Consider the following 26,587-nt stretch of genomic DNA (forward strand, 5'->3'; position numbering starts at 1 on the left):
GAGCAGTCATATTTCATTTACCCCTCTACCTGACATTATGAAAGCAATGGGGCCGAAACTGTCTAAAACAATGTGGGCTGTTCTGCTCTTTCCTTCTGCAGGTGCATCACAAGTAGTCCATCAGCAGCCAATACATCTTTTTCTTTTTCTCACAACAAAGTGAATTAGATTCTACCACAGGCTTCCTCAGTCTTGGCCCTCCAGATGTATTTTGGCATACAAGTCCTATGATCCCTAGCTAGCAGGACCAGTGGTCAGGGATAATGGGAACTGTAGTCTCAAAACATCTGGAGGGCCGAGGTTGAGGAAGCCTGTTCTACCAGTTAGGAAAGGTCTCTACATGGGACGTATACTTCAAGAATTACTTTACAGTGGTACCTTGGTTCTTAAATGCCTTGGTACTCAAACAACTTGGAACTCAAACACTGCAAACCCGGAAGTAAGTGTTCCAGATTGCGAACTGTTTTCGGAAGCCGAACGTGCTCCATTTTGAGTGTTACGCTTCCGATTTGAGTGCCACACTTCTATTTTGAGTGTTATGATGAGGTCTGTCTGTTTTCGCTATTTATTTTGCATTTTTGTTTTTGTGGCTCTTTTTTGTTTGTTTTTGTGACTGTGTGGAACCCAGTTCAGCTACTGATTAATTGATTGTGTGACTGCAGTATATTGTTTATTGCTTTCATTTTATGGATCAGTGGTCTCGTTAGATAGTAAAATTCACATTAAATTGCTGTTTTAGGGGTTGTTTTTAAGAGTCTGGAACAGATTGATCCATTTTGTCTTACTTTCTATGGTAAAGTGCACCTTGGTTTTGGAACGCTTTGGTTTTGGAATGGACTTGCAGAATGGATTAAGTTTGAGAACCAAGGTACCACGGTATTTTGGGGCATTGCTACTGCCCTGTAAATTAAGAGAGCTCATTTGTTTCCACTGGCAGCATTTGAAATGGTATTCACCATGCTTAACTTGCAAGAAAAGTATCTCAGAGCTAACATCCGATCCCGTCTGTGTTTATGGGATGTTAAGCTCTCTCTGCAAGCGCCTCAGGCTTCACCCTGGCTTCTAATACGCAGCTCATCTACTTTTCCAAAGCATGCAAATTAGCTGCCAGTTCAGCTGAATAAGGAGACCTGCCTCCATTTGAAGGCATTGCATTTGATATTACCTGAAAGCTTTTCTTCAGGTATCAAGCTGAGGTGTCTTATCCATACATGCAAGTGATCACTACCTAGTGCACTCATTGACGGATGAACTTCATCTTCAAATTTTTCCAAGTCTTCAAGCGAGAAACACACACATCTGAAAGAGTTCAACCATGGTGTTTTTAGGGCTGCTAAAATATAAATAAATGACAACACACACACACACACATTTGAGACACATCAGCTACAAAGGGGCATTTTCAGGTTTTCAGCAGAGGAATTTAAAGGGATGCTGGAAATCCGACAGGTCCATTGGGCTGATAGCTGTCATTTCAGATTAGTGTGGTTATACATGGGATAGCTCAGTTAGTAGAGCATGAGACTATTAACCTCAGGGTCGTGCGTTTGAGCCCCACATTGGGCGAAAGAGTCCTGCATTGCAGAGGGTTGGACTAGAGGACACTTGGGGCCCCATCCAACTCTACAGTTCTATGATGGCAGGCCTCCTGTTTCTGCAGTTTGATGTGCAATCTAAATGGGGAAGAACTGTAGCTTAGTGGTAGAGTTTCTGCCTTGCTTGCTGAAGGTCTCAGGTTCAGCCTTTGCCACATCTATGTTGGCTGGGAGAGAGCCCTGTCTGAAACCCTGGAGAGCCTGTATTAAAAAGGTTTTAAAAAAGTTAAAGGACCCCTGTACGGTTAAGTCCAGTCAAAGGCGACTATGGGGTTGCGGCGCTCATCTCGCTTTCAGGCTGAGGGAGCCAGCATTTGTCCACAGACAGCTTTCTGGATCATGACTAAACCGCTTCTGGCACAACGGGACACTGTGATGGAAACCAGAACGCACGCAAACGCCGTTTACCTTCCCACTGCAGCTGTACCTATTTATCTACTTGCACTGGTGTGCTTTCGAACTGCTAGGTTGGCAGGAGCTGGGACAGAGCAACGGGAGCTCACCCCGTCGCAGGGATTCGAACCACCGACCTTCTGATTGGCAATCCCAAGAGGCTCAGTGATTTAGACCACAGCATCACCCGCATTGAGCTAATTGGATCAGTGGTATGACTCAGTATGAAGGCAGCTTTCTAGATTCCTGTGCCGCTTTGTGTTTCCTCTGTTTTAACAGAATGTCAATGGAGGTATCGGTGGTGGTGAGAAATCTCTTATTATTCACTCAGTCTTCTGATTCACTTCATCAAATAGCAATTTGTCATATTATTGTCACTTGGTTTGAATTGACTTATATGAAACAGCTTAATGGAACGTAAATATGAAGATGGGCGTACCCCCCCCCCCCCCCCGTTGAGAAATAATGATTCCGTATGTTTATGACAAATGCATTGAGGGGAATGAAGGATAGTGCAAATAAAGTGTGTGATAAACATTTATTTTAGCCTTTCTAGTAACACAAGCAAGGAATGCATAAAATGTGATGAAGAGGCAGTAAGGGGGCTTTAAAAAATCCACCCCACTTTTCAACACTCAAAAGACACCATCAAATTCAGCACTTATAAACATTGGTTGTGGGAGTGTAAGTGGGTTCGGGGGGGCAAAAAGAAGGACAGATTTTTTAGCTAGCAGACAATGTAATCAGCCAGTAACCACAGACTCACACAATTTAGGGTGGTGTGGTCGGTTCCCCCGAACAGGGCGCCGAGCCAAGGGGGCACAAAATAATAATAATAAGACCTATATTTCTACCTAGGAAGAAGATCCATTTAAGAAGTGACTGTGCCAAAAGGAATAATTGTGAAAATAAGATTTTTTTTGGAGGGACGGGAGATTTTGTCCTCCCTCAGGGCGACATATTACCAAAGTATCATAGAATCATAGAATCATAGAGTTGGAAGAGACCACAAGGGCCATCGAGTCCAACCCCCTGCCAAGCAGGAAACACCATCAGAGCACTCCTGACATATGGTTGTCAAGCCTCTGCTTAAAGACCTCCAAAGAAGGAGACTCCACCACACTCCTTGGCAGCAAATTCCACTGTCGAACAACTCTTACTGTCAGTATGCCCATGCACACAATACCACACACACACAAATATTTGACGATAATCACAGAAATTGATAAATAGAACAACTCCACAAATACATCTGGTTGGATCTAGAGATACTTTCCTGCATGCAAAGGTAACTTTCACTCACAATGGGTGGTTTTAACCCTTATACTAGATTTCTTCTGCAGGTGGAAGCTAGGAAGGAACTAATTATTACATCATTCCCATAACTGTTTTGTTAGCACCTATATAAATGTTTATGGAACAGTGCAAGTGACTATTTTCCTTCTACTCATGGTTCTTGAGATTTATCCTAATGGTTAGTTTATATATATGTACTTTACATTAGAAGCATCAGCTATTGACCACAGTTGAACAAAATTCTTCCCTCTGTTGATTCAGGGTAACCGAAACATACAGCTATTAATTTCTTCTCCTTTCCTTAGGGCAGATGGCAGACCCCCCCGGCCAGCAAGCACTAATTCTATGATATAGAATACAGGTGATTTATTAATGGGTTGTAAGCTAAATTCAGCCTGAACAATCAGTTTTGTATCTCTCTCTGCACACATGGATGTATGATGAAACCCAACAAATGTTGTCTCCACCAGAGCTTGCTGGTCATTTGATCTTTTATGATGACTGCCCAAAGAGTCCATAACATGAGGGAGCAGTATAATGGGATCTCTGTTCTTCCTCAGTCCATCAGTTGAGAAATCCAGAAAATATTGGCTAGTAATTATGTAGGTAGTACTCATCTAGGTGTTGTTGTTGTTTAGTCGTTTAGTTGTGTCTGACTCTTCGTGACCCCATGGACCAGAGCACGCCAGGCACTTCTGTCTTCCACTGCCTCCTGCAGTTTGGTCAAACTCATGCTGGTAGCTTCGAGAACACTATCCAACCATCTCGTCCTCTGTCGTCCCCTTCTCCTTATGCCCTCCATCTTTCCCAACATCAGGGTCTTTTCCAGGGAGTCTTCTCTTCTCATGAGGTGGCCAAAGTATTGGAACCTCAGCTTCATGATCTGTCCTTCCAGTGAGCACTCAGGGCTGATTTCCTTAAGAATGGAGAGATTTGATCTTCTTGCAGTCCATGGGACTCTCAAGAGTCTCCTCCAGCACCAGAATTCAAAAGCATCAATTCTAGGTAGATGAGTAGAAATGTCAGCCATTGTGTGTACTCTCTGTTAGGATGACTGGGTGGTTGAATGACCTTTCTGATCTTGTGTAAGCTGCTATTTTCTTTGGGAGGAAACACTGCTCATGGACACTGATACAAATCATTGCTTGAGGGCTATGGGAGAGGGCTACATTGGGTGGTTGAGATTAAACACCCCCATCCCAACCTTTCCATTTGGATGCTTCTCATAAACTGTGACTCATACTTTTAAAATCGTGCATATTCATTTAATTCATGCAATGTACATGGTGTCTGCTTGGTTCCTTAGTCAGGGTATCAGAGGAGAATCTAAAGTGAAGTAAAGAAATTTTCATTCTGATTTCAAGTTTGCAATTGTCCAAGACATGGCATTTAGGAATGTATTTATGGTTGTCAGGAAATAAGGTATCATTTATGAGTAATGTTAACATGAGGGGATGTATCACTCAGTGACTAATCAGCTGGTCTTGGGATCTCAGGGACGTTATGTAACTACTGATCAGATGAAATATTCCAGCCCACTGAAAATGCAGATTTAATGAAGGATACAATTTCAGTTGTATTAGCTAAAGAACCTTTCTTGAATAGATGCTACACAATGGATTTGAGCAGTCAGCTACATCTAGGCAGTGAAGATTTTTCCACCCTCTTTTTGTTCACACTTTCATTTGAAGTGTATTTTTCCTTCCAATCATTTCTCGCCATCTCTTCTGCCTTTCTGAAATCATATGCCAGAAAATTATTCTCCTTCCATAAGGAAAGAAAGAAAGAAAGAAAGAAAGAAAGAAAGAAAGAAAGAAAGAAATTTCTAGAAACACTGGGTTGAACAAAGCTTGCTTTCAACTTCAGGAAAGGGAAGAAAAACTAAGGACCAGAGCAAAAATGGGCTTGTATGAACAAATACATCATTGCAAAACCAGCTCAGATTATCAGATTAAACAGAGAAGCCTATTCAAGCAAGATAGGGTAAAAAAATAAAATAAAATACATAACTTTATAAGCCAATTGTTCAAGGACACTCTAAGCCTAAGGGAATGATTGCTCAAAATGAAATCTGTCCCCCTTCCCCTTTTCTACGGAATTTTATTTTATTTCTGAATTAAATTTAGGTTGAAACAAATCAGGCAACAAAAGGGAATACATATAGCAATACAAGAAGATAATGAAGACTGTAACCCTATACATGAGTGCAACACAGCAATCCATAGCACAATATGATACTGCAGGCATTTCCCTGTACTTGGGAATTGGTCAGCTCTGCCAGATTCCACTAGCACAGGGTCTCCACCTTCTGCAGAAGTCTTCACTGTGTTCACTCAGAGTGCGGATGGGTTGAAACGACCACCAGCAGTATCCCTGCTAATGGTAGTCTGCATAAACCCCTGAATGGGGGATGGCCAAGAACATAAGAATATTCTGCTGGACCTGTCCAATGGCAACTTATTCTCAGTGGCCAACCAGCCGCCTGTGGGAAACAATCGAGCAGAACATGAGCACAAGAGCACTCTCCACTCCTGTGGTTTCCAGCAACTAGAATCTGGAAGCACTGACAGCTCCAACTGTGAAGGTAGAGCATCACCATCATGGCTACTGGACATTGACAGTCTTCTTCTCCATGAATCGGTCTGATCCTCTTTTAAAGTCATCCAAATTGTTGGCCATCGCTGACTCCTGGGCAAGCTACGTTCCATAGCTTGACTATTTGCTGTGTGAATAAGTACCGTATTTTTCGCTCTATAAGACGCACCAGACCACAAGACGCACCTAGTTTTTGGAGGAGGAAAACAAGAAAAAAAATATTCTGAACCTCAGAAGCCAGAACAGCAAGAGGGATTGCTGCGCAGTGAAAGCAGCAATCCCTCTTGCTGTTCTGGCTTCTGGGATAGCTGCACAGCCTGCATTCGCTCCATAGAACGCACACACATTTCCCCTTACTTTTTAGGAGGGAAAAAGTGAGTTATAGAGCAAAAAAATATGGTACTTTCTTCCATCTTTCCTAAATCTTCCAACATTCAGATTCACTACATCTTACATTGGCTCAGCTACCATCTATGAGACCAATCTGGTCCTCTGTGCTCCCACAACAACAAAAATTAAAAGCTGGCAATTTGACTACCACCCGCCTTGTGGTCAATTCAGCTTTGATGCTCCCATCTGGGAGTTAGGATTGCTTGTCCAAAGTTGAGTTAAACTCACAGGTACTGAGTGGATATGCATGGGACTATCAAGAAACACAGTGATTGTAATCTTTAGTTGATTGTGGATATGCTTGTGAGACAACTGGAGGAAAACAGACAAAGGAGAATCTCACTAACTATGGAGAGATTGAAAATATAAATTATAAAGCATATATTATGTATCTAACCTACAATAAATATATGGGCATCTGTACATGATTGGCATTTGAAGGGCTTCCACAAATGTGGTGGTGGTGGTGAGACTGGAAAGCACACTGACATAATAGTGTTATGAGTTTTTGGGTGCCAGACCCCCCCCCCCCATGTGATGAGTATCTGGGTGCCAGAAATTGAACCCCGGATCCAGCTAATGTTAAAATACAAGCCAGACCAATTTCATGAGGAGAGTTTCAAGGAGAGCTAGTTATGATATGACCTAGAAGGAAAAAAAGGTTGCAGGCTGTTAAAGGCAGCAAACCTAGAGACAGAGTCAGAGTATATGGGGAGATTTCTGTTTGTTTCCAACAACAGGAATTCTTTTATAGGAATTTATTTTTTGCTTTGTTCTTTGTTTTTTTGCTTGTAGATTTCTTATTCTAGGGCAAATATTTTCAAACTTTTTTGAGGGGGGAACTCTGAGATCCTTCACAAGCTTGTCGAGGTTACTCAGTGAGGAGATTGAAAATTCTTCTTTCTGCCCATCCACTTTCTGAAATACTACACTGAATTGGTTCTCACATCATTATCAGGAAGTCACTGTGTCAAGCAGAATATCCAGTGGCAGAAAAGAAATAGTACAATAAGAATAATAGTGGAATTTCCTATGGTGGTCCTAAATTGTCACAAATGGTTGCCTAGTGTGAAATTTTGAATTAGGAGGCATCAGGGACTTATTCAAGGACTGTTTGTGCACAGTGTGTTTAGCATCAGAGTCCTCTTCATGCAATAATTGAAAGAGCGGTATGCGACATACCCTCTTGTGATTGGTAGACAATATTAAGCCTCTTGATTGGTCAGACCTAGTATAAACATTAGAGGCCTATTCTTCTGTCCTTGCTATGTCAACAGTGCAGGAACTTCTCCCGGCTTCATATTGCAAGGACTGTGGCTCCAGACCTAAATGTTGCATGGTTCCTCAAGGCCCAGCCAGGCCCTGACATTGGGTTCTTGCTGAGGTGAATCTTTTTTAAGCAAAAAGAGTTTTGATGACTACTGACATTTCTGAAGGAGTTTATGATTATCCCATATGTGAACTGGACTATACATTTCCATTTCTTGTTTATACACTGTGAAGCAAGAATGGGGAGATTTTGCCCTTCTGGATGTCAGACTGCAACTCATTCTCAGTATTGACCATGAGCCATGCCAGTTAGGGCTAATAATAATAATAATAATAATAATAATAATAATAATAATAATTTATACCCCGCCCATCTGGCTGGGTTTCCCCAGCCACTCTGGGCAGCTTCCAATAAAACACTAAAATACAATAACCTATTAAACATTAAAAGCTTCCCTAAACAGGGCTGCCTTCAGATGTCTTCTAAAAGTTTGGTAGTTATTTTTGTCTTTGGCATCTGGTGGGAGGGCGTTACACAGGGCGGGTTCCACTACTGAGAAGGCCCTCTGCCTGGTTCCCTGTAACTTGGCTTCTTGCAGCGAGGGAACTGCCAGAAGGCCCTCGGCGCTGGACCTCAGTGTCTGGGCAGAACGATGGAGGTGGAGACGCTCCTTCAGGTATACTGGACCAAGGCCGTTTAGGGCTTTAAAGGTCAGCACCAACACTTTGAATTGTGCTTGGAAACGTACTGGGAGCCAGTGTAGTCCTTTGAAGACCGGTGTTATATGGTTTCGGCGGCCGCTCCCAGTCACCAGTCTAGCTGCTACATTCTGGATTAGTTGTAGTTTCCGGGTCACCTTCAAAGGTAGCCCCACATAGAGCGCATTGAGAGATATAATTAAGCAACATCCATAGGGTTGCCCACTCCCACTGTAGATCATACCTGGACCTTTTAGAAGACATTAGAGTATTTCAGAGAACACCCTCCCCCCCCCTCATTTTATTAGCTCGAGCAATTTGCAGTCTGCATAAACAGGTGCTGCTCACAGCCTTAATGGTTGGTTTGAGTGAATGGATTTCTGCTGAAGAAACACTGTTCCCTAGATTAGATTTTCATGGTGGAAGAATTTGAAGGGTATTTGACTTTAAAACTCTGGGTGAGTACATCTGGTACTTTAACCATCCATTTGGACTCTTAATAGTAGCTGCTAACACCTGAGATGATAAATTAGCAGATGCCTTTCAAGCTGTTTCTTCACTTCAAGCCTCATTTACTTCAACCTATTCACTGTAAAAACAAACAATGCACAATTAAAAAGGGACCCCAGCCATACCCAAAAATACACGAAGGCTTCTTATTAAGGATGCATGAAGCAAGCAGAATGTATTATGGGTAGGGAAGGTAATGATCCAAGTTAAAGAAATATGAACAGGGGGGGTTGAAGAGATACAATGACTTGGCTTGTCAACAGGTATTGAAAGCATTCCCATCACAATGCAAACTTGGCACTGTTGCAAAATGATGTCCCTTCTCTTTTGAGAGCTCTGTGGGAATGAGAGAGGTTAGCTCCCCACACATAAAATACCAGAGGGGAGATCCTTCAGTTAAATTCAAAGTGTAATTTAATGCCTTAATTCACAATTTTCCATCTCTGCAATGGCATGCAAATATTTGAATATTTGGAATCTATTTACAGTGTTTTCAAGGAAATGTTTTGTGGCAGGATCAAAGTCTTAATACTCATAATTTTGAAGCTAAAATACACAGTCAGTCTCTTCATATGCACTAGCCCTCTCTATCCTCTCAGATCATGCTTAGTTTACACTAGCAGACCTTTCCTCCAAAATTTAGGAAAATTTAGGAAACATATACAGTGGTACCTTGGTTTTCAAACAGCTTAGTTCTTGAACAACTTGGAACCCGAACGCTGCAAACCCGGAAGTGACTGTTCCAGTTTGCGAACTTTTTTCAGAAGCCGAAAGTGCTCTGTTTTTAGTCCTCCACTTCCGATAGGAGAGTTCATCCTCCTGTTTGAGGGTTCCATTTCTGATTTGAATCCCCCACTTCCAATTAGATATTTGGAGCTTATATTTGGTGCTTTTGCTTTTTTGTGTGTTTTTGTTTGTGTGGCTTTTTCAGTTAATTTGTTTTTGTGACTGTGTCGAACCCAGTTCAGCTACTGATTGATAGGTTGATTGTGTGACTGTGGAAATGAATAAAAGCTGCAAAGCCAAGAGAACCATTAACAGAACAACAACAGAAGTAGTAAAATCCATGTTTAAATTCAATTTTAGGGGTTGTTTTTAAAAGTCTGGAATGGATTAATCCATTTTGCATTACTTTCTATGGGAAAGTGTGCCTTGGTTTTGGAACGCTTTGGTTTCGGAATAGACTTTCAGAATGGATTAAGTTTGAAAACCGAGGTACCACTGTACATGACAATAAGAATTATATGGAGAACATATCCTGAGTATCTCATGAAGTGCTGTATATAATAATTACAACAGTTTTTTCCATGGCTTCATCCCATCTCATCATGGTTCAAAAAGTCATACTCCCACAGAGAGTGGCAGGTGACCGGTTCTGCTCACATGATTCTGGATTTCAAATCTTAACATGGTGGCTTCAAAAACACGAAGTGTCCCATAAGATTTCAAATTTGCATTTCTTTCTACTGAATTGCAGTAGCAAGAATCAGTACCTATGTCCAAATTACTAGCATCATTTATTACACAAGAGTCATGGATCCCTTCCTCCTGATTCTTACCCCACCCAAGGTCCCATTTTGGAGTGCAGTGTATCCTGGCGAAGAGGAAGCCATCAGGAACACAGCGAAAAGCTAACAATGTGTTCTCTACAGTAACATTACCAGCCATTCCGAGTCCCAGAAGGGAGTGCAGTAGAGACAGGGACTGCGTCTTAATTCCCTGAGGAATTGCTCTATAGCAGCACAACAGCCTGAAGCATGGGGACTTTTTGGATTTGAAATCCATCTTCCAGGTCAAATTGGAACACTTCATTTTTAAGTGGCAGATGCTGACTGGAAGAAGAGATACAGGAATTATGGCTGGAGGATGGGAAAGCTCAGTAATTGACTTGACCACTTTAGCTTGTTTGGCTCACGGCATTTTTTCATCTCTCACTACCTGTGCCAAGAAAACATCTATTGTAGACAAAAACAATCTGTCAACAAAAAAAAGGGGGGGAGACCCCTTGTTAAATTTTATTCCTTGGGTCCATTGTTACTGGAAGCATTCGGCCTTTAAACACTTTTGCCATTTCCCCTCCCAGTTTCTTTCAACCGTAACTAGGACTGTACAACTTTGGAGCTGTCTGCATTTGTCTTGAGCACTGAGAACATAAATCAAAGCTCCACTGGTCCATCTTCAGCAGTCAGTAGAGGAGAAAACACTGTCTGAATCCTAAAGCTTCTTCTTGTTTAACAACCCCCTGAGATTGACGATCAAGAAAAGAAGTTTGGCAACTTCAGTCTCCTCACTAAGCTGAACTTCAGATTTCCACCAGCTTTCTCCAAAACATTGCCTGGGATTCAGATGGGGGCAGGGGAGAGTTAAGGTAATATTAAAACTTCCCAGTGGTTTTTTTTTCTTTTTTCACATTTCTAAGGTGCCATCAAATTTCATTCAAAGAGAGTAGCTCAATGATCAATGAGTGGTCTCACTGATGCCCAATTAGAATTGCTACTGAAATTTTGTCTTGTCCTCTCCAAATTTGAAGAAAATCCAGGGAGCTCTCAGCTGGAATGCTGGTGGTGTTTGTGGGAAGCCAAAAGTATTGAATAATGTTAGCAAAAACTCTCATTTGCAAAAATATATGTAGTATTTTTGAAAGAAACTTCAAATTATTCTGATGATATTGACAAGGTTTCTCAGTCATCCACCAGAGGTCCTTCTCAGCAATAGCTACCTGGTTTGGAATAGCACTTCCTCTTTAGTTAAGGCTGATATCAACTCTGTACAGTTTTAGGCACTTGAAGATTTTCAACTTTTTATAGGCTGTTGAAGGTTGTGATATTGGCTGCTGAGGTCAGAAATCTACAGAGTATTGCTGTTATGCGATGTTGGCTATTGTATTTTATGGATGGCCTCTTCTAAAGAAGGGTGAGTTTCAATTTAAAAGGTTATGGAACAGTTATAATGTACCAAACGTGTATGGTCAGTTTCTTTGAAAGCAGAAATATCTGTGAAGATAGCACAGTTTTGCACTTCCTTCCCAATGGCCGCTGATTGAACCATGTCAGTAGCCATTTCCAGTCATTATCCCCTTCATAAGATAATGACGAGAGGGCAGAGTGGTGTGCCCCATTTTGACACTTGAGATGAAACAGGAAGTGCTGCCATGCTGCTGCCCCCTGCATCCATGAGATCTCACTGGAAATCAGGGCCACTTCTGCACTGGTGGCAAAGGTGGTAGGGCACCCATGGGGGTGCTATCTGGGGGGCTTCTGTTGCCTGACTTTGTGGCTTCGGCCTGCCTAATGGGGATGAGCCAACAGTGATGGGCAGGGCACCTCACCTCCCATCACCTGCTTTGATGAAGCCTACTTGGAGGAAGGACAAAATGGTGGCAAAGTTGCCATGATGCAAAAGCACTGGTAGGAGTGATGGATTAGGTCCACCAGTACATTCGCACTGCACCACCCTCGCTTCCACTCTCAGTATGCTGCAGCCATGTGGACAACAAGAAGCTAACAAGTCTCACTGACCTGAGCTGCCAACTACTGCTGGATGAGCCCATTGGTCCTGTCTCCTTTGTCACAGCCTCACTGCAGTCTGCACCAACCTCCATGCATGAGGGGTGGAATGCCTGTAGTGGGGAGCCTTCTCTGCCCAAGTAGGGCACAGTCAGGAGGGCAGGCTCCCCGCTGCAAACAATAGCCCTCATTTCATTGAGGGAAGCAGCAACTGGCATAGTAGAAGGGGTAGGGGCAGCATGCTCATTCCTGCTCTACCCCTTATGTGATTGAAGAGGCCTGATAAGTATGAACATATTGACTAAGAAGGGAAGATTTCAAACTGATCAAGTGACAACCCCCTTGCAAATTGGCCATGTGAATCCTCAAGCAGACCATTGTAAAAAGCCAAGCTGCAGTTTACAATCTGTGATTTCTTTCTTTTTTGCTGTGCTTTGTTTTCCCCTTAGGAAAGATAATTGCTTTGAAAGCAATTATTAAATTATTGCAATGTTACTATAAAAAAAGCACCACACAATTAACTTGCAGGGGAAAGTTGGCATGGGGAAAAAAATTAGTCAATTGGATCTCTAATTGTTGTGTTGGTGAGACAGCGTGTATGTCAACTGCATAGCCTGAAGTCTTGGAACAGAACTGTACCCTTTTCAAACACATTCACAAGTGCTAGGTAATCAAACTGCTTTCATTGGAGACTCAAAATAATCAGGGGAAACAAATAAGCAAGTAGTTTTAGACCAACTGCAAGAGTGCAAAGAGGTGCCAGGAAGTGTTGTGTCCTGATAGTTGCAGCTCATTCCCTCGTTTGCATTAAGAAATTTTCCCCTATAGGGTTTCCATACTCTGGTCTATAGCATGCTTAGACAGCAGTGGTCCCATTATCTGGAAGCTGAAGGATGGACAAGCACAGGAGTCATAGAAAAGGACGTAAGAATTTTTTGTAGCCATGGAAATGGGCTGAATAAGGGCTATCAGCAAGTTATTTATTCATTATGCTACAGTTATTTAGAGAGGCACACACACAGCATATTGGATTGAGAAGTGTGAATTAGGTGGTTTCTCATTAAAATGCAAACAGACTCAATGTTCTCCCCCAACCATACTTCTGAGTAAACCTGCATGTGTTTGCACTGTGCTTCTATGGTATGCAAGAAGAAGAAGAAGACTTTGGAGTATGAGTATTATTGCCTATATGGATAATTGGCTTAATTTTGAAACAACACCCTGATTTTTCTTTCCCCCTTAACTATCAGATATTGTTTCAAAGCAAAACTATCAGATTCCTGTTTCAAAGCAAGGCTACTAAGCACAAAGACATACCTTTTCTATGCAGTCATAAAGTTGCAGTGTCAAATCTGAGACATTATCTCTTTTCTATGGCAACAGGCAGGTATCAATGCGAGAAAATTAGGCTTTCCTGGCAGGATCAAGCAGCAGGAGAAGCAAAAATATGAGCTGATGGAAAAGGCACTCATCCTGATGCAAATTGCTTCAGTAATAAACAAGACAAAAAGGGGAGGGAAGCCCAACTGCTGGGATAGTAAATTGCTTGTTGTTGAGGATTTTTGCAGGTTTGCCTGTTGTGACAGTTCTCCATGTGAATGAAGCCATGTGACTTCCTGTCTCTTGCATTGTTTCCCTGCTATATAAATAAAGAGAAGCAGCAATTTTGACTTATGCTGATGTCCACATCACACATTTCCATAGTCAAATGTATACTTGTGTGCTAGATCTTTTGCAGTGCAGCTACAAAAGAGAAACAATTATGGCTTTCCCATTGCCCATTGTAGTTAACGTGAATAAAAGCATGAGAAAAGCCTGCTGGATCAGGCTAGTGCTGCATTTAGTTGAGCATCCTATTCTCACTGAGACCCTACCTGCCCATAGGGTGCAGGTGGCACTGTGGTCTAAACCACTGAGCCCCTTGGGCTTGCCAATCAGAAGGTCAGCTGTTTGAATCCCCATGACGGGGTGAGCTCACGTTGCTCGGTCCCAGCTTCTGCCAATGTAGCAGTTCAAAAGCACACCAGTGCAAGTAGATAAATAAGTACCACTGTGGCGGGAAGGTAAACGGCGTTTCCATGCGCTCTGGCTTCCATCATGGTGTTCCGTTGCGCCAGAAGTGGTTTAGTCCTGCTGGCCTCATGACCTGGAAAGCTGTCTGTGGACAAATGCCAGTTGCATATTCAGACCTTTCAACCTCCCCCTTAAATAAATTCAGACAAGACTCAAATTTTGGTTTGTTTTTTGGCAGAATTTAGGCCACAACTTCATTGATTACAGCAAGTGAGTGGTTGCCTAGGCTCTGGTTCGACTAGCTCCCTGCACCATTGCAGGTAGCGCTGACCCAGGGCACCAGCATAGGTCAGCCAAGGGTGAACACCTGGATAGCCAGAAAGCCTGGAACAGGCTATGTCCACCACCCAGATGTCCCCCTAGACTCAGCCACAGGCACAACCCTCTCACAGGTTGACCAAACCATTGCGGCAGCTAAAAAAGCCAATGCAATTCTGGGCTGCATCAATAGGAGTATAGCATCTAGATCAAGGGAAGTAATAGTGCCACTGTATTCTACTCTGGTCAGACCTCACCTGGAGTACTGTGTCCAGTTCTGGGCACCACAGTTCAAGAAGGACACTGACAAACTGGAACGTGTTCAGAGGAGGGCAACCAAAATGGTCAAAGGCCTGGAAACAATGCCTTATGAGGAACGGCTAAGGGAGCTGGGCATGTTTAGCCTGGAGAAGAGGAGGTTAAGGGGTGATATGATAGCCATGTTCAAATATATAAAAGGATGTCACATAGAGGAGGGAGAAAGGTTGTTTTCTGCTGCTCCAGAGAAGCGGTCACGGAGCAATGGTTCCAAACTACAAGAAAGAAGATTCCACCTAAACATTAGGAAGAACTTCCTGACAGTAAGAGCTGTTTGACAGTGGAATTTGCTGCCAAGGAGTGTGGTGGAGTCTCCTTCTTTGGAGGTCTTTAAGCAGAGGCTTGACAACCATATGTCAGGAGTGCTCTGATGGTGTTTCCTGCTTGGCAGGGGGTTGGACTCGATGGCCCTTGTGGTCTCTTCCAACTCTATGATTCTATGATTCTATGAGTCCTTGGATTCCTTTAACAGAATACCCTTCACATAGGGATGGCAAGAGCGTTCCCCCATCCCTATCACCTGAACCAGAGCCTATCCGAAACGTTACAAGTTGTGACGATTTGCTATGTGGCAGGCGACATCCAAATGGCACCAGCCAATCAGCCAAGTGGGGAAAATTCCTGCCGTGCCCCTGTCCCAACAACAGACAACACACGATGGCATAGCAAGGTCAAGCACACAGCCCTAAAAGTAGGGAGAGGTGGACAGGTGTTCTGATGCACACACTGAAAGAAGAAACTCTGGGTCACGTGCATGGGTATATATGGGTCCCTTGATCTGTTTAGCCTGCATCCCATTAGCCTAATTAAACCCAGCATCGAGGGACCTACCAATTGGGTGTTGTGGCTATCCAATCACACCCACCCACAACACAGGGTTTGGTTGCAAGGTCTCACTGCAACACGTGCCCTCTTTAAGGGATGACCCAATCTCCCTCGGCCTGAAAGCAAGATGAGTGCCGCAACCCCATAGTTGCCTTTGACTGGACTTAACCATCTAGGGGTCCTTTACCTTTTACCTTCTTACCTGTCCATGCATTGTCTCAGCAGAGTGGTACATGGTCTGGTATATTGGCTGAACACGAGACACTTAATCTCAGGGTCATGGGTCCAAACCCTACGTTGGGCAAAAGATTCCTGCATTGCAGGGGGTTGGACTTGATGACCCTTGGAGTCCCTTTCAGCTTCTAATAGGACTGAAATGTATCCATTGAATAATCCATGTAATTCTTAGTTCAGAGAAAACTGTAAGCTATCCTCCTCCTGGTGAGTATGTGAGTGTGCACATGTGTGATTAAAATGTTACACAGCCAAGTTTTGAATCCTCTTGGTGGCACCGTTGTACATTCTCCCACACCCCTTTTATCTGTCTTTAACTGAAGTGCATTATTACACTAAGTGTGCGGGGGGGGGGAGCACTTTATTTCCCCCACCCACCCACTTCAGTTTTATATTTGCAAGATGGCAAAGCATTTATGGAACTTAGATTAGCTTTTTAAATGTTTTCCCTGTTAATTTAAGTTAATGTTGTAGCCCAAGCAACATAATTGCTTCTCACTTTGTTCTCTCCGAGGGAAAAGAAGAAGAAGAAAAACCCTGATGATTGCCAAACTTTATTCTCTCCCTTATAACAGTAGGACATGGGAGGTAGTTTTAATTTCTTCCCCTTCTTTTCCCCTCCTCAGATTGAGCATGGAGAAAGGGTGTCCTGAGGAAATAATGCTCACTAACCTTTGCCCCCCACCCAGATCATAAGCTAATGTACCAAAGCAGGACCAGCCCAAGACATTTTGGCACATGAGGCGCACCACAAAATGGCGCCCCCTACCACCGCCATGTAACCTGGCTAGGAAATTCAACATTTACCAAACAAGTCTTGGTCTCAGAGAAAGCTAATCACAGGACAAAGATCAGCTGATGAACAGTGATGTAAAAGCTGTAAAAAAGAGGGGGGGGAGCAGGCACATGAGGGGAAGTGGTGGAGGGTTGTTGACGCTACTGCAGTGCTCCCAAAAAGGCCACCCTTTCTATGGTGCTGTTCTCACCTAAGCTAGAAATCACACACTCCATTGGTAAGAAGTAATGGGAGCATTCCTGGGTCCTAGAAGAAAAATGGAGCATTCCAATGCTAATCTGGGAATAAATAAACATTTTGGTCATTTCCATAGGACCAAGCACAAACCATCCAAGCACCCACAGACCAGAACCAGACCAGAACCAGTGGTACCTCGGGTTACAGACGCTTCAGGTTACAGACTTCACTAACCCAGAAATAGTACCTTGGGTTAAGAACTTTGCTTCAGGATGAGAACACAAATCACGCGGCCGCGGCGGCAGCAGGAGGCCAAATTAGCTAAAGTGGTACCTCAGGTTAAGAACAGTTTCAGGTTAAGAATGGACCTCCGGAATGAATTAAGTTCTTAACCCGAGGTACCACTGTAGGGCATTTAAATCTTAAAACAGGACATCCTCCCTCCCTTGCAGTCAGACTGGTTTATTTCTGAGTAAATGCACTTTAAAAATATACAGTGGTAGTTCTGGTTATGAACTTAATTCGTTCTGGAGGTCCATGCACTGATCCACACATACACAAAATGAATTCACGCACAGGTGTCTTCCAAAAACCCATCCCTTTATGGAAGACAATCTTACTCGGATACGAGTGATCGCCGAAGAAGAGGAGAAAGAGAAGAAGAGTTGAGATTCCTGCACTGAAGGGGATTGGACTCTCAGGGTCCCTTCCAACTCTATGGTTCCAACCATCCCTGAATGAATCCGTAATTGAGAATGAACAAGAAGCTGCTTCCTAATCCACAAAGAGCTTTCAACAGTTCCCCAGCAGTAGCTGTTATGATGATGATTGCTTAACATCTTCTGTCTCACTTCAGTTTAATCAGTGGTGAACACTTGTTGTCCTTGATTCTTCCCTCTCCTGGTGGGGCTTGTGTTAGATGTCTCTTAATGGTTCTCATTCTAGCACCTTACTATGGTTGCCAACCTTTAATCTTTCTTCCCTCCAAGATCTGCAGAGGCGTTCATTCACAGCACTGTGAGTTAATGGTTGTTCTACTGAATTCTGTTTTGATGGGCTTCCTTTGTACTCCCAATCAGTAGCCTACGCTTAAAATACAGGCAGTGTGGTAGGCAATTATGTATGGCACTTGAGCTTAGTACATTTCCTTGAATGGAAAGCTTTGCAGTAGGATGGGCAACCTTTTCCATAATGACTATTTTTGAAAAGCTATTGCGGTTTTTATGTGCTGTTTCTATTCTAGTATTTGAGACATTTAAAAGGGGAGGGGAGCAGGTGGCCTTCCATGAAGAAAGTTTTGCACAAGAATGGTTATTTGAGGTCACCATTTTGTTTTTATAGCTTTAAACCCTTGCCTTTCAATGAGAGAGAGAATGAGAGAAATTATTTGTGTGCTAAACATGTAAGCAACTGACTTATGGATTACCATAGGTTAGGGTTTTGGTCGGTACTGGATTTACATATAAGCTAAACAAGCTATAGCTTAGGGCCCCACTCTCTTGGCGGCCTCAAAAAAAAAAAAAAAGGAGAAAAAAACCTGGATGTACATTTCCAAAATATGAGATAAAAAAACCAAATAAAATAAAACCTACATTCAGCAACAGTGTTTTGTGTTGTGTAGGCTTCTTCTTAATTGTATTTCAGTTCAACAATCACTTTGATAAAATACATATTTTGTTATGTGTGAATGGCTTTAGATACCTATTAGGTCCATAAATTACCATGTAGTATATATTCAACACAAGAAACAGCGACAATTTGTTGTTGACAAAGGACAGCTGGACATATAAAGGGCCCCATATCCTTCAGTAGCTTAGGGCCTCATCAAACCTAAATCCGGCCCTGGTTTTGGCTACCTCATGCAGCTGAGCTACAGAAGCGTCACATGGTGTTGTCAGATGGAAGCATTGGATGTGGGATGCAAATGGAGCAAATCCTTCTGTATTGATCCAGAGAAGCGTTCCAGCTGTGGATGAAGGCCTTAAGCCTTGAATCGAGAACACAGGGAAGTATCACTGGAATGGAATAACTGGTTCTCACTCTTAGGTTCTTTAGGAATATAGGGAGTTGCCTTAAACCAAATCAGAGTATTGGTCCATCTAGTTCAGTATTTCTTACACTCACTGGCTGCAGCTCTCCTGTGTTTCAGACAGAGGCCACTTTCCCAGCCCTGCCTTGAAAGGCCAGCGATTGAACCTCGGATTTTCACATAAAAGTCATGTGCCGTACTTTGGAGCTATGGCCCTTTCCTGTACAATAAGTTGCCATGGAGGGACTGAAGCAATGTCAAAAGCAGCTCTTCCTTTCTGCAAAGGACCAATGGATCACCACACTGCTCTGAGCTGTAGTGTTACATGGTGTGAGGAAATGCCCTAATCATTGCATGAGTGCACAACTCAATGTGGCTCAGATGCAACAGTGTGGTGGTGGTGCCCAGTACCTTGGAGGAGTTATAAAAAGTTAGAGAGAAGCAGCATGGAATGGGGAGGACTAAATACAATCCTGTCCACTAGAGCACAGATTTTCTTTGTGCATGTTTGCACTACTATCATTTCCTTATTTTATGTGGGCTTTGGGAATGCTACAGAATTTTGGGTTTGCTACAGAATTTTGCCTAGATCCCAACATTAAAAAGGTAAAGGTAAAGGACCCCTGACAGTTAAGTTCAGTCGCGAATGACTCTGGGATTGTGGCGCTAATCTCGCTTTACTGGCCGAGGGAGCTGACGTTTGTCCACAGACAGTTTTTCCGGGTCATGTGGCCAACATGACTAAGCTGCTTCTGGCAAAACCAGAGCAGCACACGGAAATGCCGTTTACCTTCCCACTGGAGCGGTACGTATTTATCTACTTGCACTTTTGGCTTGTTTTCAAACTGCTAGGTGGGCAGGAGCTGGGACAGAACAATGGGAGTTCACCACGTCACAGGGATTCGAACCGCCGACCTTCTGATCGGCAAGGCCTAGGCTCAGTGGTTTAGACCACAGCACCACCCACGTCCCTAGATCCCAACATTATCAGCTGCCAAAGAGATAGAAATAATGCTAAAAGGAATTCATCACACAGAGACACACTAATATGTTATAGTCATGGGAATAGACATGACTGCCAAAAGCATCCTTGGGCAGCAGCCAGGCCTCAACATGCTGCAAGGACCCACCATCAGTCACAGTTCTTCTGTTGCTTCTTCTCACCATCATTACCACGTGCTTCAGTGGAGAATCAGCAACAGCAATGAAAAGTTGAGATGAAGAAGTGTTCAGTCACCTTCCTTCTCCCTTTGGGCAGCAACTAGGATGACTGCTCTGCCTCCTCATCTTCACTGCTTCCTATTTCACCCCCTTTTTTAACCTGTTGGCTCCCTGAGTGAGCATGGAGTGTCACTGGTGATACCAGGCTGGCAAAAAATTACCCCTCCTTTCCCCCCTTTATGTTGGAAGAGCTGTTGAAAGCTTGGTTCATTTATTCATGGTTGGAGGGAATGTCCCCATATTAAATACTTTTTGGAATAAAGTATTCTCCATTATATCTGTAATTAAAGGCCAACTCCTTTCTCTAAATTCTGCCTTTATAATAATAATCATAATAACATTATTTTACCCCGCCCATCTGGCTGGGTTTCCCCAGCCACTCTGGGCTGCTCCTAACAGAATATTAAAAATGTGATAAAACATTAAAAACTTCCCTAAACAGGGATGCCTTCAGATGTCTTCTAAAAGTCAGATAGTTGTTTGTCTCCTTGACATCTGATGGGAGGATGTTCCACAGGGTGACATCTGCCTGGTTCCCTGTAAACTCATTTCTTGCAGTGAGGGAACCGCCAGAAGGCCCTCAGAGCTGGACCTCAGTGTCCAGGCTGAACAATGGGGGTGGAGATGTTCCTTCAGGTATACTGGGCCGAGGTCATTTAGGGCTTTAAAGGTCAGCACCAACACGGGACTTCCAGGTTAGCGCCATTGGCAATGGAGGAATTCCTCTGATCAAGAGGAACCCGCTCCGCGAAAATTGGGTCTTGCCGCCGCGGCGAAGGCGAAGACCCTTTAAAAATCCCAGGCGGAAGAAGCCTGGGAACGTGGGATTCGGCTGACACCAGGAGCGCTCCCCCTACTCGCAAGGAAACCCCTTTTTGGGGGATCTGAAGCGACGTGGAGTGAGCGGCGCGGTGTTTTGAATCGACCGCTATTTTTACGTAGTGAAGCCGCACAGCCGTTGCCGGAGAGCGCTGACTTTTTCCTGTGGACAATTGGACTCTAAACAAGTACCCGTGAGTAGAACGGAAAATTGGATTAAGAAACATTTTAATTTGGCACTGAAGCGGGAAGGTTCTAAACAGGAAGTCCGCCTTCCGCTTTTGTAAATAGACTGAAGCAAAAATTGTGCAAGCTAAAGTCAGGAAAGTCGTATATAAAGGTTTAAAATTCCTCCAGTTTTAACCACCAAAACCCCTCTTGGAAGCAGGAGTAAAGAGGGGGAATTCTGATTGTTCAAGCCTGCAGGAGAGAGAGTAAAGAAAGAAAAATTTCCACCGTCTCAAACCTGGGAACGGGGTGTCAGAGACAGAGATTTTGGGGGAAGTTCATTGACTGTGAATGGAACGCCTTTTGACAGATAGTTAAAGAAGAGAAACAAATTGATTCCAATGTTGCCTTTTGCATTTAAAAGAAACAAAGAATTTGAAAAATGAAAGTAATTCTCTTTTGTTGGACCTGCTTTTAAAAGATGGATACAAATAGAAATTGTCTCCTCTAGAGGGAGCTTGTTAAATTGTTGCTGGAGTCGATCTGGGGATTTCACAGCTGTGGAGATTAAGATCGTGGGACCAGACTCTGACCTTGAATAAAAATGTGTTTGGAAAAAGTTTTGGTGCTTGCTTTTTGCAAGACAAGCGCTTTGTTGGAGCAGATGCATGAGAAGATGGATTTGATGACTGTTGCAGTCAAAAATTTTGGACAAACAGTGAATATTTATACAGAAACCATTCAGGAGCCAACACAGGAACCTGTTTTGACAGGGCAGGTGCAAATGCAGAAGATAATGGAGGAGGTTGCTGTTGAACCTCAAGTAACACAAATGGAGAGACCCGAGGCCCTGCAGGAGCATAAGCCACTCTCCTTGAAGACTGAATTTGGAGTGGGCCAGGGAGGGTCTGGAGATGTGGGGGCCCTTAATTTTGGAGGGACTTTGAAATATGCTTTTAAATATTTTTTGGACTACACAGCCGACTGTGGGGAATGGGACTGTGGGGAATGGGCTGATCTGTTGAGGAGAGACGGAGTTATTTTTGAGTTGGAGTATCCCCGAGACCTACCCCTCAACGAGAAAGAAAAGAAATTAAGAAAGAGATCAACAAAAGACAAGGTAAAGTGCAGGTACAAACAAGAAGAAGATCTGCAGAAGGGACATGGAAAAGACTTAAGAGCCTCGTACATAAGATTACCAGGTTGATGGACTAGATGGAATGGACAGTAAGGACTGACATAACCCGAGACCAGGAAGAAGAGACGTTGGAGGAAGATTGGAAGAAAATTTTTAAAAAATTTATTTTGGGAATTAGTGCAAAATTAATGAGCATTAGGAAAAATGTTGGAATGAAAATATTTGGCTTTAGTAGAAATGATATAAGGAATTATGTACAAATAAATATTAAGTTTTAAGCTTTAAGGTATTTTATGGTAAGATAAGGTTAAAATCAATTAAGGTAAATTGAATGACAGAATATAGCGAAAGATGGAAAGGATTTGCTGAGTTAATTAATAGGTTAGACTGTTAAGACAAATTACTCAATAAAAATTGAGAAAGATGGAAAGAATTTGCTGAAACAAATAACTAAACTAGAATACAAAAAGGGAGGTGTGAGGAGGTCGATGAAACAAGTAAATGAAAGATAAAGATATGGAATGTTGGATGTGTGTGGTTTTTTTATTTATTCTTATTGTTGTATTGATTTTTATGTTTTGTTTTGTTTTCCCCTTTTTTGATGTATTGTCATGTATGTTTTGTTAAATTCTTTGTTGTTTTCTTTTCTTCTTTTTTCTGTAATTTTTGAAACTTCTAATAAATATCATTTTTTTTAAAAAAAAAAATAAAGGTCAGCACCAACACTTTGAATTGTGCCCGGAAACGTACTGCTGGATATATGTCATTATCACAGGCTTTGTTGCTTAAGGAGTATAGTCTATCACTGGCATCTTACCCCAGGCTCTCCAAAACCTGGAGCCAAACCTGATTTTGGCATTTTCTGGATTTGTCTCACCTATTTTTTCTCTAATGCTTTGTCATCTTATTCTAGAAGTCTCAGACCAGCTCCTTCAGGCAACTGTGACAGAAGTTTTAGAATCCATTTACATCACTGGTTACTTAAGGTCATTCTATGGTCACCTTAATCAAGCTTTGACAAGGACAACCTGTGTTTTATTCACATAATGCTTTAATTAGACCTGGATTTAAATGGAGTTCTGGAACTGCACAAAGCCCACTTCAAACTCTTCAACTTGAGCAGGTTGTGGGGAAAAGGCAATTAAACGGTTTGCCACGCCATTGTTTCGAAGAGCTGATAACCTTGACAGAGAAACCAGCAACATGCAGCACATAATAAAAGCTGGATTTCAGCTAATGGAAAATGAAGTGTTCTTAGTTTATCTTTCTAGGTCACTCATGAGCAAAGCTGTCCAAAACTGGGGGGGGGGGTATTCAACTGTGATGGGTAAAATGCTGTTAAATTTGCTCCAAAAACAAACCAGAAAAACAAGTTACTCTGTTGTTTCCCTGAAAAGCATGCAAATTTTTGGCTTTTTTTCTAACATCCATTCTCACAACAGCACCTCTTCTTCTAAGCCACCTAGCCACATCAGGCTATGGAAAGCAATGTTTATCATGGTCACAGCTTGTTGCCAGACTATATCCCCATCATGCCTGACTACTGGGCATGGAGATGGATTCCAATTGCACCGGAAAGGCAAGAGCTTCCTCACTCCTAGGATAAATGGATGGAATTGTTCTCCATGCCTGTAATTAAATAAGGATAAACACAGGCACAGTTTCACGCTATGCATTTAGCAAAAGCTACAACATTGATGGCAGAAAGTGAGGAGGAATTAAAGAGCCTTTTAATGAGGGTGAAAGAGGAGAGCGCAAAATATGGTTTGAAATGCAACATCAAAAAAACGAAGATCATGGCCACTGGTCCCATCACCTCCTGGCAAACAGAAGGGGAAGAAATGGAGGCAGTGAGAGATTTTACTTTCTTGGGCTCCAAGAAAGTAAGTTCTTGCAGATGGTGACAGCAGCCACAAAATTAAAAGACGCCTGCTTCTTGGGAGAAAAACAATGACAAACCTAGACAGCATCTTAAAAATCAGAGACATCACCTTTCCAACGAAGGTCTGTATAGTTAAAGCTATGGTTTTCTCAGTAGTGATGTATGGAAGTGAAAACTGGACCATAAAGAAGGCTGATCGCCGAAGAATTGATGCTTTTGAATTATGGTGCTGGAGAAGACTCTTGAGAATCCCATGGACTGCAAGATCAAAGGAAATCAGCCCTGAGTGCTCACTGGAAGGACAGATCGTGAAGCTGAAACTCCAATACTTTGGTCACCTCATGAGAAGAGAAGACTCCCTGGAAAAGACCCTGATGTTGGGAAAGATGGAGGGCACAAGGAGAAGGGGACAACAGAGGATGAGATGGTTGGATAGTGTTCTCGAAGCTACCAGCATGAGTTTGACCAAACTATGGGAGGCAGTGGAAGACAGGAGTACCTGGCGTGCTCTGGTCCATGGGGTCACGAAGAGTCGGACACGACTAAATGACTAAACAACAACAACAACAACAAATGATTTGATCATCAACCTGTTTCTTCCCCACAACAGTTCACACTATGCCTTGCTTTCAATAGTTGCAGTAAGCCAAGTAAACCAAAATCTGATGTAACATTAGTTTTGCATGTCTGAAGAGGTAAATCTGACCTTGGGCAGATGCTAGGAGAGCTTTGGCAAACTGTTGCCCTCCATATGTTTTGGTCTACAATTCCATGCTGGCTGGGGCGGATGGGAGTTGTAGTCTAGAACATCTGAGGGGCACCTGCTTGATGAAGACTGTCCTAGAGGAACAAAGCTAAAACCGGCAAACAGAGATGGATGGACCTGCAATTTCAGTTCTGTCGGTTATTCAGTTTCCCAATATTAAATGCAGTTCTCCACTTTTCTGCAGCAATTCGCTTAAAAAAAGTATTCACCAGCATTTAATAATAATAATAATAATAATAATAATAATAATAATAATAATAATATTTATACCCCGCACATCTGGCTGGGCTTCCCCAGCCACTCTGGGCGGCTTCCCAAAAAAATATTAAAATACTGTAATACGTCAAACATTAAAAGCTTCCCTAAACAGGGCTGCCTTCAGATGTCTTCTAAAAGTCTGGTAGTTGTTGTTCTCTTTGACATCTGGTGGGAGAGCGTTCCACAGGGCGGGTGCCACTACCGAGAAGGCCCTCTGCCTGGTTCCCTGTAACTTGGCTTCTCGCAGTGAGGGAACCGCCAGAAGGCCCTCGGTGCTGGACCTCAGTGTCTGGGTAGAACGATGGGGATGGAGACGCTCCTTCAGATATACTGGACCGAGGCCATTTAGGGCTTTAAAGGACAGCACCAACACTTTGAATTATGCTCGGAAATGTACTGGGAGCCAATGTAGGTCTTTCAAGACCGGTGTTATATGGTCTCGGTGGCCGCTCCCAGTCACCAATCTAGCTGCCGCATTCTGGATTAGTTGTAGTTTCCAAGTCACCTTCAAAGGTAGCCCCTCGTAGAGCGCATTGCAGTAGTCCAAGCGGGAGATAACTAGAGCATGCACCACTCTGGCGAGGCAGTTTCTCATAGTAAACAGGTTTTGTATGCCACACAAAGACACATTTGAGCAAAGCAAATGTAATGCATATTTTGAATTTTATTTTCACTAATAGATGCATATTTATGAACACTTTGCCCTAGTTTACACTTATTTATACACATTACTTTGCTGGTGAACTGCACTGCAAAATTCAGAGAAGTGTGAATTTCAAAGGATGGCCACATTTTGGTTCATATATCATTTCAAAAGGTTTGGATTTCTTAGGCCTACCTTTTAAACACGACCCAGTTAAAATTTCTCCCCCAAACCTATTGGCAAAACAGAAACCTGCACTAGTAGCTCCTTGTACATATTATTGGGGGCAGGGAGATGATGATAATCCACAATGGATTATCCTCCTGAATTATTCTGAGACCTAATTGGAGCATTTACATGAAAAATTGCTCTCCTTGCTCATCTTCATGGACCAGGGAAGGTAAACCATTTTTAAATTATGAAGGGAGAATACAAAGAGTGTATGAACCACCTGCTCATATTTTGGACTCAAAGTGTTTATTTTTCATGGCATCTCTTTGGTGTAGATGTCATCCTTCATTTCCCCCCTCTTGCAGTGGTTGATTGGGGGAGAAAAGAATCAAAGTATAAAAGCTTTGCTTTGGGGATATCTGCTTTAATGTTACAACAGATGCCATCAATCTGCTCCCTTTTAATGAGTTGCAGTGTGAGTCCCTCAGAATTAATTATCTCCCGACAAATATTAGCCTGTTCTTTATTTTTATTTTTATCTGCTAAGTGCTGAGTAGA

General features: G+C 42.7%; 1 long non-coding RNA gene across 1 annotated transcript; it reads right to left on the minus strand.

Moving 5' to 3' along the window:
* Positions 1 to 10,779: 10,779 nt before the first annotated feature.
* LOC310765445 lies at positions 10,780 to 23,219 on the minus strand. Its single transcript, XR_014549590.1, has 3 exons — positions 23,127 to 23,219; positions 13,571 to 13,667; positions 10,780 to 11,082 (listed from the first exon to the last, which is right to left on the minus strand). It is a non-coding gene; the product is annotated as an uncharacterized lncRNA (long non-coding RNA).
* Positions 23,220 to 26,587: the final 3,368 nt, after the last annotated feature.

This window comes from Podarcis filfolensis, assembly GCF_964270895.1.
Source record: "Podarcis filfolensis genome assembly, chromosome: 6".
In the NCBI taxonomy this organism is placed as follows: Eukaryota; Metazoa; Chordata; class Lepidosauria; order Squamata; family Lacertidae; genus Podarcis; species Podarcis filfolensis.